At 50.3% G+C, this 12,013-nt stretch overlaps 1 protein-coding gene across 8 annotated transcripts in view; it reads right to left on the reverse strand.

The window, feature by feature from the left end:
• Positions 1–12,013, reverse strand: part of GALNT2 (polypeptide N-acetylgalactosaminyltransferase 2) — a 189,105-nt gene that overhangs the window by 35,907 nt on the left and 141,185 nt on the right. The window lies entirely within an intron of this gene.

Here is a 12,013-nt window from a genome sequence, read left to right on the forward strand (position 1 = left end):
TTTCACAATTCACAGTGGTTATTTCCGAGGGGTGGAACCGACTGCGAGTCGATGTTCTTTTCTCATCTCTCCGGCAAGCACGTGGGGCCTCTTGTGGTTCTCGGCAAAGCTGTATCTGGAACCCGGCTCTGTCCCCCTGACTGCTCGGCCGCCCCCCAACCCCCCTCCCCCCCCCCCCCCCCCCCCCCCCAAGGGCAGCAGGGACACACGCCTGTCACCCTGCCAGCCTGTGTCCCAACAAGGTAGGCGGGAGTGGTGCAGGCTGGGGCGGGGTGAGGGGCGGGCCCGTGGGAACTTGAGCCCGGCCGCTCTCACGGGCGATGTGAAGCATCCTGAGAGAATCCAGGGACCACGGAGAAGCTCTGGGCAGATCGAAACAAGTCACGTCTCGGGTCTGGCCTCCACAGACAGACACAAGACCGCAAGGACACAGGATGGCTGTGTTAAAAAACGGGACCCCGGCAGCTCTAGGTCGAAGATGCTAGAGACAGAAACGACCCATCAAGGTAGAGCCGGCTCAGCAGAAGCCGTCTTCAGGGACCCTTCAGGGCAGGCTCCACGGACCTGGAGAGCACAGAACACGCCAGCATAAAGGTGATGGTTCCAGAGAGAGAGCAATACATCTGGGGTGGGCTCACAGCCTGTCAGGACCGCCGGCAACATTCGGGCAGTTACCAAAATGATGGGACCACTGATAACCCGCTTGGAAAAAAAAGGCTGGGAAGACAGGAAAGCATCTTTGCCCTGAGGGAAACGGAAACAGTTCTCAACATCTTTTTTGTGTGTGGAAGCGTGCAAGTGGGGGAGGCGCAGACAGAGGGTGTGGGGGGGGGGGGGGACAGAGGATCGGAAGCGGGCTCCGTGCTGACAGGTTGACGGCAGTCAACCCGATGTGGGGCTCGAACGCACGAACTGCAAGATCACGACCTGAGCTGCCGTCGGACGCTCAACCGACTGAGCCACCCAGGTGCTCTTTGACCAGCCGTGTTAACACCCCAGGCCCGAAGGGTGAAACGGTTGTGCCATGAGCCTGCAGGAGGGTAGGAACCTGTCAGGTGGCCCCCAACGCGGTCCCTCCACCCCGGCCTCTGCGATAGCTGCACAACCTTCCGTGAGGCCAGTGCATTTGACAAACCCTGTTTTTCCCTGTTAGCTCTTCACGCAGGCTACCACAGCTGTTGAGCGATGGGCTTCCAGAATTAAAGGGGTCTATCTTAAATGGCCAATCAGTGGGAAAGGGAGTCGGGTTAGAAACAAACAAACAAAATCTCTGGCGCCCAGCCACGGCTGAAAGCGTGTAAGCAGTGAAGGACCGAAGCGTTCACACTAAATTTCCATGACTGGGAAAGACGACCTCAGCGAAGCAAATTTGGCAAAGGAGCAGAAAAGCGGTGCAATTAAAAAGCAATGAGGTCCAGAATCGCAAAATGGGCTTCCTTTGTTTATTTTGGTTTATCTGGAGAGCCTGATTTTAATTACTCACGAGGACGCCGCATAATATACCGGTCATGTGTTTGGGGGGGGAGGGGGGAGGGACGGGAAATGCATTCTGGAATTAATAGCGGACCTCGTTACGGCTCCCGACAGCTAAGTCCTTAATGACAAGTAGATAGACAGGCTGGTTTTGTTGTTTTTCCTTTTCTTTCCATTTCAAGAATTAGCTAATTGTTGGCCGAAGGAAGGAAGGAAGCCAACTGGTGGATGCCAGGTTCAGCTGTAAACAAATTACCGACGAGTGCTGTTCCCCAGAACTCCATCCGTAATGCTAATGAGCAAGAACTCGCGTTAGGAGGGTAATACCCTCTCCAGTGAGGTCCCACCTAACACAGCGTGAGGTGCTGAGCTAAGCAGGTTGCGCCCTGACTTACCGAGCGGGCGACGCGGCCACGCGAGGATTAAAACTGGGAAGCATTTTTCATGCCCAAATCACAGTCCACTTAACCAATCCGATCACGTCCTATTCTCCCAGTTTGCTGTTCTCCGCGGGAGCCTCATTCTCCGTGAGCGCTGGGAAGTCTCACATGTTTCAGGACCCAAAAGGGCTGCTGCAGGCACATTATTTTATTAAAACTCTTCTACGTGTCCATAAGGCACCACGTTTTGCCAGGATTTGGCAGTCAGGAAATTTAAGAGGCATCCCGTTATTTTTTTAAAGGTTATTTTATTTATTTATTTTTGAGAGAGAGAGAGAGAGAGAGAGAGAGAGAGAGAATCCCAAGCAGGTTCCACACTGTCAACGCAGAGCCCGGCAATGGGGCTCAAGCTCTCGGACTGTGAGATCAGGACCTGAGTCGAAATCAAGGGTCGGACGCTTAACCGGCTGAGCCACCCAGGCGCCCCCAGGTATCCCATTTTCCAAGGCAGAGGGCTAACAAGCAAAGACGGAGAAATATCTTACCCCCCTCCCCACCATGAGTTCAGAGTGGATGTGTGTATGGATGTGGATGAATTCAGATCCGAACTCCTCACGCTGAGCCAAGAGAAGTGGAGGGGGAGACGGGTGGCAGGGAGTGAAGAATTTCTTTAAATAGAAACGGAATCAATCTTGCATTTAGAGTCCCATCCTTGCCAAGCAGTCTTCACTACTCCGGAGCCAGCGAAAGGCGGCCCGATTTCGAAGATCACCAGGGGAGCTGGCTGCCGGGGGCACGTTCATACTTGAGCGTTCTTTGGGAAAGGAATACAAACTGCAGATTACTTCAAGTCAGCGCAGGAAGAGTGTGCGGCCGGTCCTGGCCTCCAGCTGATGCAAGCTGGAAGCGGTGCGAGGCCGAGGACACGACACGGGGCTCTGGGTCAGGCGCCGAGGACTGGAGCTCGCTGGAGTCTCCACGGGCCTGCTACTAAACTGGTCATTCTGGTAACTTCCTGTCTGGTCAAACGGACACGTGAAAAACTGGAGACAGAAGTTGTGCTTTGGTTTTTTTTAAATGCTTAATTTAGTTTCATACTTCTCTGAGACCACATGGCTATCATGATCTGAACTCGTGATTGGCTGGAAATGAGAAAAATGGCCCATCTCAATGACAATGTGCTCCTGAGCCCTTCAAGGGGGATGAGGGGATTTGTCTCGGGGACAGACTCGTCTCTGATGCAGGTGTCATATTTGGGGCTGGTCACAAAGTTGCTCAAAGAACCAAATGCGCTGGGATGCTAGGGGCTCTGGGTAATAATGCGGACGAATAATAAGGGATGTTTTCTACGCCGCCCCCAGCACGCCACTGCTCACTGTCACCCAGCTGATCTCGTATTTCTGCAAAGGGCCTGCGGTAACCTTGGTCACTGACTGTGTCATCTGTGAAGATGGCCCTCGTAATCTTGCATGGTTTTCGGGAGAACCGAATAAAAACCTATGAAAAAAAAAAACCTCCGAAAAGGGGAAAGGTCACTAATTGTAATGCAGAGTTAATAACAGGTGTTTGGTGGCTGTGTGTCATCGGTGCGGGGAACTTAGCGTGGAGTTTTCTCTAGTACCTTGGAGTTGAGGCCGATGTGATGGGCATGGGACAGACAAGCACACACGATGGTCTACGGGAGGACAGTGTGGTCACTCGGTGGGAGAAGGGTTCCCAGGTCTCCACGAAAAGCGCAGTGGATAGAATGGTAGGGGGATGGAAAAACAGGCTTCGGTAAGAGAGAGAGTTCTAGAACCTCTACAAGGTGCAGAGCAAGGTCACGCTTATTCTGAGATGGGCATGATGGCCAAAAGGAGGGTCACGGGAATGAAGACACACTGGGTGAGTAAGTTCCATCTCCCTGAAACGCCTGTTCAACTCAGATTTTGTAAGGAAAATACCGAGCAACTTGATCGATGAGTAGTTAATTTAACAATTAAAGTAGTAATTAAGCATTATTCGATGTTAGCATAAAGACGGGTGTCTATCATGGAGGAGATGGGATATGTATACCCTTTAAAAGAATAAAGCAAAGTTAAAAGCCACGTCAAGCTCATGAAGGCATCTTCTGGGTGCCCGGCACTCAGAGGCTGCTTGGCTCCTCTGTGAAGCCAGTAGGGCACTTCCAGCCGGTCCCGCAAGGGGGATGTGCAGACCCCAGGACCCTGAGCATTCGACACACAGCCCGTGACCTGATCACAAGTCGGGATTCTGGAGTAGGTGGAAACTTCCCGGCAACGGGAGCCTTGAATGATTAGTTTCTGCAGCCCAGACCTTACTGTGTGGCCCCCCAGCCGCCTTCCGGCCGCGTCTCTGCTTCCCGGGGAGCAGCTCAAGGGGAAAAAAAACACCCGGCTGAGGCAAGGCCACGGTCACGTTCGAGGTTCTGGTTGCTGTCGTATGCATTTCTCTGTATAAATTGTGAAGCTGGCATCGTGGGTTCCTTCAATCTGTGAGCGCAGTTCGAGTCCGCCTCTGAGAGACAAAGCTGGCTCTGGTTTGCGGACAGTGAAACAAAGCGAAGCGGAAGGGTGGGGGGAGCGAAGCTTCCGTTCCTGGGTTTGCAAAGCCAAGGGTCCAGCCTTGGACCACGATGCACTCGCCGGGGCCTCTTGGGAAGAGGGGCAGATGCCGCCTTTTCCCCAGGCCGCCTCAGCACCGGCACCCGCATCGTGTGTGTGCGGAGAACTTCACACCTACGATCCGGACAGCAACATACAAGCACCCGTGCGCCCCCCGCTCGGCTTTAGTAAATCTTGGTATTTCACGCTCACCGCTCTAAGGCTTCCCACTGTGGGCCAACGCCACGCCTCATCCCTTCCCTGCTGCTGGCTGACTTCTCCCTGTCAGCAATGACACAGCAGTGGACGCGGTCTTCTTACATAAAGCTTCTCGGCCATTAGGTCCCCACAAGTGGCCAGTCACAGATGGATGTCCCTCTTCAACTGAACGTGAGACAGTCAACTGCTCTCTATAATGGCTGTTACCAGTTTCGCTCCTGCTCCCAAGGCCCCGAGTTCATGTGGCTCCACGGTCTTCCCGCCCCTTGGTATCGCCGGAGTGTTTTTATTTGGCCAGGCAGGCTGGTACGAAACAGCTGTTCGGGGTTCCAATTTTTATTACCTCATTACTACTTGATGACAGGAATTTAGATCTTCTGGACGTCATCCTTCTGTCGGCCAGATGCACCGTAGAAACCTTTTCCAAGTCTGTGGCAGATCCTTTAATTTTGTTCGCGATGTCTTCTGTCAAACATGCGTCTTAAGTCAGACTTTTCAAACTGTGGCCCTGGGGTAACGTTCTGATGACCTAAGGTCATTAATATATTCTTTGTAGGTTTTCTTCCAGATGTTTTAACTTTTATTCATTTATTTTATTTGAGACAGAGAGAGAGAGAGAGAGAGAGAGAGAATCCCAAGCAGGCTCTGCACGATCAGCACAGAGCCTAACGCGGGGCTCGAACCCACGAACCGTGAGATCATGACCTGAGCCAAAACCAACCAGCTGTACGCTCAGCCGACTGAGCCGTCCAGGCATCCCTGGATGTTTTAAAACTTTTACAAATACGTTTCACATTTACATTCTCTAACTGCCCGTATATATTTTTATGAATGGTAGGACTAAGTGATCTCATTTTTTCTACACGGATGATTCGTGTCTCAGTACCGCTTAACAGCTCATTACTTCACCCCTGATTTGGAATGTCACTGCTGTCACATTGCATTTTTTATATGCAGACATCTACTGCTGGTTCCATTTCTGCTCTGTTCACGTAACCTTGCATTCGCGCCATGCTGCCTTAACTGGAGGTAAGTCTTCGCCTCCGACAAGGCAGGCTGCCTACGATGTGTAGTTCTTCATTCAAGATACTTTATTGGCTATTCGGGGCCATCTGCCTTTCATAAATTTATGAATTTAAAGATCAGTTCTTGAAGTGCCATGAGAGAAAGCACCATAGGACACTGTACTGAATTCACAGATTAATTTGAAGAGAATCAGTATCTTTATAATACTGAGTGGGTTTGGGTTTGTTTTTTTTTTGCCCTTCAGTTATTTTTTTTTTTTTAAGTAATCTCTACGCCCAACGTGGGGCTCAAACTCACGACCCCACGATCAAGAGCTGCACACTCCACCAACTAGGCCAGCCAGGCACCCCCCCCCTTCAATTGTGTTTTGTACTTTGCTAGTTTTCTCCAGAAAAGTTGTGCACGTCTTTTGTTGAATTTATTCCTAGTTACCCCTACATTATGCTCGCTATACACAGTGGGACCTATTTTCCCATCTTCTAACAGGCCAGTGCTGCTGCTCGGTTTTGCACGTGGCCGGAGTACTGAGCAACCTCACTGAACTCCTTAGTTCTTTTGTTTTATAAATATTTTTTTTAGAAGTTTATTTATTTACTTTGAGAGAGAGGGTACACGAGCAGGAGGAGAGGCAATAAACCGTTTATAGGTTCTCTTGGATTTTCCACTAATCAATTCATCCACATTTTGTTTTTTTCTTTCCATTTCTTACAAATCTTACGTTTCTTGTCTTAATAAGGCACTGGTTCTATGATCTACAACATAATATGCGATTTAAAAAGGGGGGGGGCTAGAAAACATCCTTACCTCCATCTCATCTTTAATGTGCTCATAATTAGATTTCTTTCTTTCTTTTTTGAGAGAGAGTGCGAGTAGGGGAGAGGGGCAGAGGGAAGGAGGGATGGAGAGAGGGAGAGGGAGAGGGAGGGAGGGAGAGAGGAAGAGGGAGAGAGAAAGAGAGAGAGAGAGAGGATCCCAAGCAGGTTCCACGCCCAGCACGGAGCCCAACATGGGGCTCGATAAGATCATGACCTGAGCAGAGATCGAGAGTTGGATTCTTAACTGACGGAGACACCCCCACGCCCCCAGAATTTCATCATTAAGCAGAATGCTTCCTGGAGATGTTTTATAGACTACCTTTAATTAGGTTAAGGAAATTCCCTTGTAAGTGCTATATTTTGCTGATTTTTTTTCTCTTCCATCTATTAAAGATGACCATATAGCCTTTCTTCTTTACTGCATTGAGGTGGTAAATTGTATTAATATAGTTTTCTGTTGCTCAATCCTCTTTTCCTAAAATAAACTCTAACTGGCCATGACTTTTTTAAATAGAGCTGTGTTACACTTGCTAGTATTTGGTTGAGATCTTTTGAATCAATAACGTAACTGTGACTGGTCTGCAAGTTTCTGTTCTTATACTTTCCTTTTCCAATCTCTAGCAAGATTCTCCTGCCCTCACGAAAGCATGCACGATAGCTTCCCTCTTTTTCTATTCTTTAAACTAGTCTGTGGTGTATGTAAACCCACCTGAGCCGTCAATGTGGGGAAGGCAAACTTTTTATTGCCCAGACGGTCTTTCATGGCTTGTATTTATTCATATTTTTAATTTCTGGAGTGATTCTGGTAATTTCCATGTTCCTAAAAAAACCATTCCATGTAAGTCGCATTTATTTGCATAAAAGTGTACTTACAATTTTCTTATGGTCATTACAAGCTCTACTGTGTTAATAATAATGACTGTGCTATTTTCCCCAATACTATTTTATCATGGTTTTTCTTTATTTTGGTTAATCAGTATTCTTGGAGATTTCTATTTTTTGAAGATCAAGTTTTACATGATCCTATTTTTTTGTGTATGTCTTTCTAGTTCATTAAATTTTTCTTTTTCCCAATGGAGTACTACATGGCAATGAGAAAGAACGAAATATGGCCCTTTGTAGCAACGTGGATGGAACTGGAGAGTGTGATGCTAAGTGAAATAAGCCATACAGAGAAAGACAGATACCATATGGTTTCACTCTTATGTGGATCCTGAGAAACTTAACAGAAACCCATGGAGGAGGGGAAGGAAAAAAAAAAAAAAAAGAGGTTAGAGTGGGAGAGAGCCAAAGCATAAGAGACTCTTAAAAACTGAGAACAAACTGAGGGTTGATGGGGGGGGGTGGGAGGGAGGGGAGGGTGGGTGATGGGTATTGAAGAGGGCACCTGTTGGCATGAGCACTGGGTGTTGTATGGAAACCATTTTGACAATAAATTTCATATATTGAAAAAAAAATTTTTTTCTTTTTCCTGCATTATGTCCTTCCTTCCACTGTTGAGGTTTTTTTACCCTGTCTTCTTCCACCTTCCAAGGTCACAGAGTGGGCCGGGGTTAGCCTATGCAACAAACAGGTGGCTTCAAATCCAACCAAATTCTCTAGACGGAGAGACAAAGGCAGTTCTGTGCTCAGCCAAGAGCAGGGCGGGGTGACGTGGGGAGAGGTGGCCTTAGGTTTCGGAATGACTGGCTGTTTAACTCGGGGAAGGAGCCGCGGGGAACAGGTCTTCATCCTCTGCCAAGGTACACAACGAGGGCCGGGCCCCGGGGGAGACAGGGCCACCCTGGGGGCTGCTCTGACCCCAGTCTCTCCAGCAGACCCAGCGTCTGAAAGTGTGCCGGCCCCCTCGCACACCTGTGGGGCCGGGGAGACAAAGCAGGAGAAGCTGTGTGAGGGTCAGGCTCAGACAGCAAAGCCCCGATGTTTCGGAAACCCTGACATAGATGAAAACAGATCCTGTCACTTCCCAGCCCCTTTGCTCTCTGCTTGTGTACGGAGTATGGGGGTGGGTGGGAGGGGGGGAGGTTAACACACAGGCCACTGGGAGGAAGGCTGTCAACAGCAGGTGACCCCAAACAGGCCCTGAACACACATTTGTCCCCTTGCTCTCACCCACAGAGACCACACTTCCACGATTTCCATTCCAAAGGGAAAACAGGGTGGGTCTATTTGTCCCCGTGGGAGCCACAGAGCCCAGATGGTTAGTGTCAGACTCTCAGAAGGGCCTATTTCTTTTATAAATGTTTATATTCATTTTTGAGACAGACAGAGAGAGAGAGAGAATCCCAAGCGGGCTCTGAGGTGTCATCTCAGAGCCCGATCCGGGGCTCAATCTCAGGAACCATGAGGTCATGACCTGAGCCGAAACCAAGGGTCGGACGCTTAACCGACTGAGCCACCCAGGCGCCCCCCCCCCCCCACAAGAGCCTATTGAAAAGTAGATGCCTTGGCCCTGCCCACCCGAGTAAGTCTGAGTGACGCCTGAGAATCTGATTTCAGAAACTCCCTCTTCCCCAAGTGATGCCGATGCAGGCTGTTCTCAGGCCTCGTTTTAGGAAAGTTTGCAGAAGACTGAGCGACAATGGTCCTCTACTATGGAGCTGTAACTAGACTCATCTGAGGAGCTCTGGAATTATCCATGGAATTCTGATACGGACCACAGGGCACAGAGGCTAAAAACCACTTCTCTAGAGGACTGTGGTTTCCCATTCCCCCTCCACCTCGACCCGAGTCCCCGTGTCCGTCACGTAAGGACCCCGCCTGTGCTGTGTTCCTCACACTCTGGCCAAGGCGAGAAGCCCGACACTTAGAGGGTCAGGTGTGAGGCTTTGGAATAAGGCTCCAACGCATCTGGGCCCTGTGGATCGAGATCCGGCCCACGCCTCAGATCTGGACTCACGACAAGAGGCGGGCGGGCCTTGCAACCGATCGTTGTCCCTCTACCTTCAGAGCATGAGGGACATTTACAGGCCAAACTAGGTGGGTGCACCCTTCACCCCAGGGCACTTCCTCTCTGGCCACCCACGGAGATCAGCCTCCCGTGGCCATGTTCACGGTGCGTTTCGCTACGGAGTTCTAGGAAGGTTGGACAGACCATGGGGTAGAACGGGTATTAGAAACGGGACAGAAGAAAAAATTGAAAAGGCAGAAGAAGAAAAAAAAAGAAGCAAGCTAAAGACCTCTCGTATAATGTTCATTTAATTAAAACACACTCTTAGTACTCCTCCAAACAGTGATAACGGCATAATATTCCACCTAATCAACTAATTTCTGGTCAGTCCTAATAGCTAGAGAGCTTAGTCTACAGAGGTCTTTTAAAGCGGAAGAGAACCAAATCCTAAGACATTTGAAAACCTCTACAGGACTCATCTGAAATTAAGCCTCTTAAAAATCTAGTTGGCAGGAGATTTGAATAAGCCCCATTAATCACCATGGGTCTGTCTCGCTTTGAAATTACGAGTCTAAAACGGCCCCCTCGCCTCCCACAGGTTCTCGTATTCCGTACCGCATTGCGAAAGGGAGCATGTTCTAAGACAAAATATTTATCCTCGCTGTGACGCCAGAAGCTCAAGCCGATCTGATCTCCCACACTCCCCGTGGAGTCCTCTAGACGCCCCGGAAAGGCAAGGGTTCCAGAGGTGAGAGCGCACACATGCCCGGGGCGGGCGGAGGCCACGCACGAACACACACTCTTCACGCACCAAACACTCCAGGCTCAGCACCGGCTATAGGAAGGGCCGCCCGGATGCACACGAGTGCTCTCCTCCCGAGCCGGGGGGACCTCAGGGTTCCCCTGGCCGCCTTCAGCAAGCACGCCGTCTGATGGAACCCAACTATTCTTTCATTCAGAGGGCGTCATCTGCCCTTTACTGCCTCCGGTTTTACAGACACTAAATGGTAACTGAACGCTTCTTCAGGAGTCAAGAGCCGTTGCAAGCTGAGAAAATAACAGCCCTGGACGAAGCCATCTGAACTTCATCAAGCGTCCGAGAGCACTCGAGCCATCAACCTCCTGCCCACCGATCGGGCGGAGGCAGCTCAGAGGCAGAAAAGCGCAGGACTTGAAACGACCCTTCTTCCTGATGCCATGGAAGAACGCTGTCCTCTCGGGATAGAAGCCCACGCCGCTCACGAGACACTAAGAACCACGTGCTCCATTTCTCGCCCCTGGTCTGTCCCCCCGGGACACGAGGAACCCACTGATCGGCTCAATTCCACCACCTCTGTTCCCAACGGCCGCCACCTTCCTCCCTGATACGCGAACTCCGGTTTCCAAGCTGCCGAGGATTTAGTTTTTATCTTCACTGCTCTGCGAAGAGACGTGCTTCTATTTTTATCTGCTCCCCACAGTCTCGAAGCGGCTAATCCTTAGGAGCGCGCCCTCGTAGGGATTCTTCGGGCAGTTGGCTTTCTTTTCGTCCCCGTGTCTTTCTCTTTCAGCCGTCGCTGCAACACTCGGGCCAAATACTGGACTGCGGGTGGCCACTGAGCCGTGGTCTGACCTCCGAAACTTGGCAGGAGAAAGCTACGTCCTGTCGAGGGTGCCGTCTGAAGGGACCGCCCTTTTCAAAGATACCGTCAACTGCTCCACGCTGCTGACTGCCGGAACAAAGATCGACCGCTCGGATAACGATGCTAGGAATCAGAGGCTGTAGTGGATCCATTCTCTCACAAAGCCCAAGGCAGACAGCTCAGTCAGGCCACTGGACAAGCCTAAGAACGTAACCCTGACGTAGCAGGTTCCCCATTCCAACTGCTCCCTTGGTCCTGGCCTATCGGCGTTCCACGTAGAGAACAGAACGGAACACCCAGCGTCTGTCTGTCTCGGCATGGCTTGTTCACGTTTTTTCCAACCAACGTCCGGATGATTTGTTTGCTCGTGTCAAACGTGAACAGCAATTTCTGGAATCTTGGGGAAGAAACATCAGCTTCCAGTTGGGGACAGAATGGTCTGCTATGGTGAAGAATGATAAGGTTATGTGACCTATCTGGGCACTGACAGTTACTACGTGGATGCAGAGCCTCAGTCCTGCTGAGGCTACCGATCCGTGGGATGTCTTCTCGGCACACCTGAACGAGGGGGTACATGCTTCCTGGAAATGCAGAGATCACCCTCTCTTGCTCCTTTCGGACAGATTTTGTTTGGGATGAATTGCCAAGTCCTTGAGGCAAGTCCTGATTGGCCCAAGACAAACTCGTTTTTCCCCGCCTCGGTCATGGTCACAAATAGCCGTGACTTAGTTCTGGCCCATGGACTGTAACAGAAGGTCCGCTGGGCAGACTTCAAGAAAAGTAATAAGCTGCTGAAGGAAAGACCACTTCTCACCCCTTTACTTCCTGCCTTCAAAGTGATCACGATGCATGGAGCTATGGCAGCCTTTTTATAATCAGAAGGCAAAAAGGATGGGGCTGAAAAAATACTGAATACGGTGGTGAGGAAATCAGAAAGTTCTCAGTCCACCCGAAGCCTTAGAGGGTCACCCCCACACTCCTTAAA

This window comes from Panthera leo, chromosome D2 (assembly GCF_018350215.1).
Source record: "Panthera leo isolate Ple1 chromosome D2, P.leo_Ple1_pat1.1, whole genome shotgun sequence".
NCBI lineage: Eukaryota > Metazoa > Chordata > Mammalia > Carnivora > Felidae > Panthera > Panthera leo.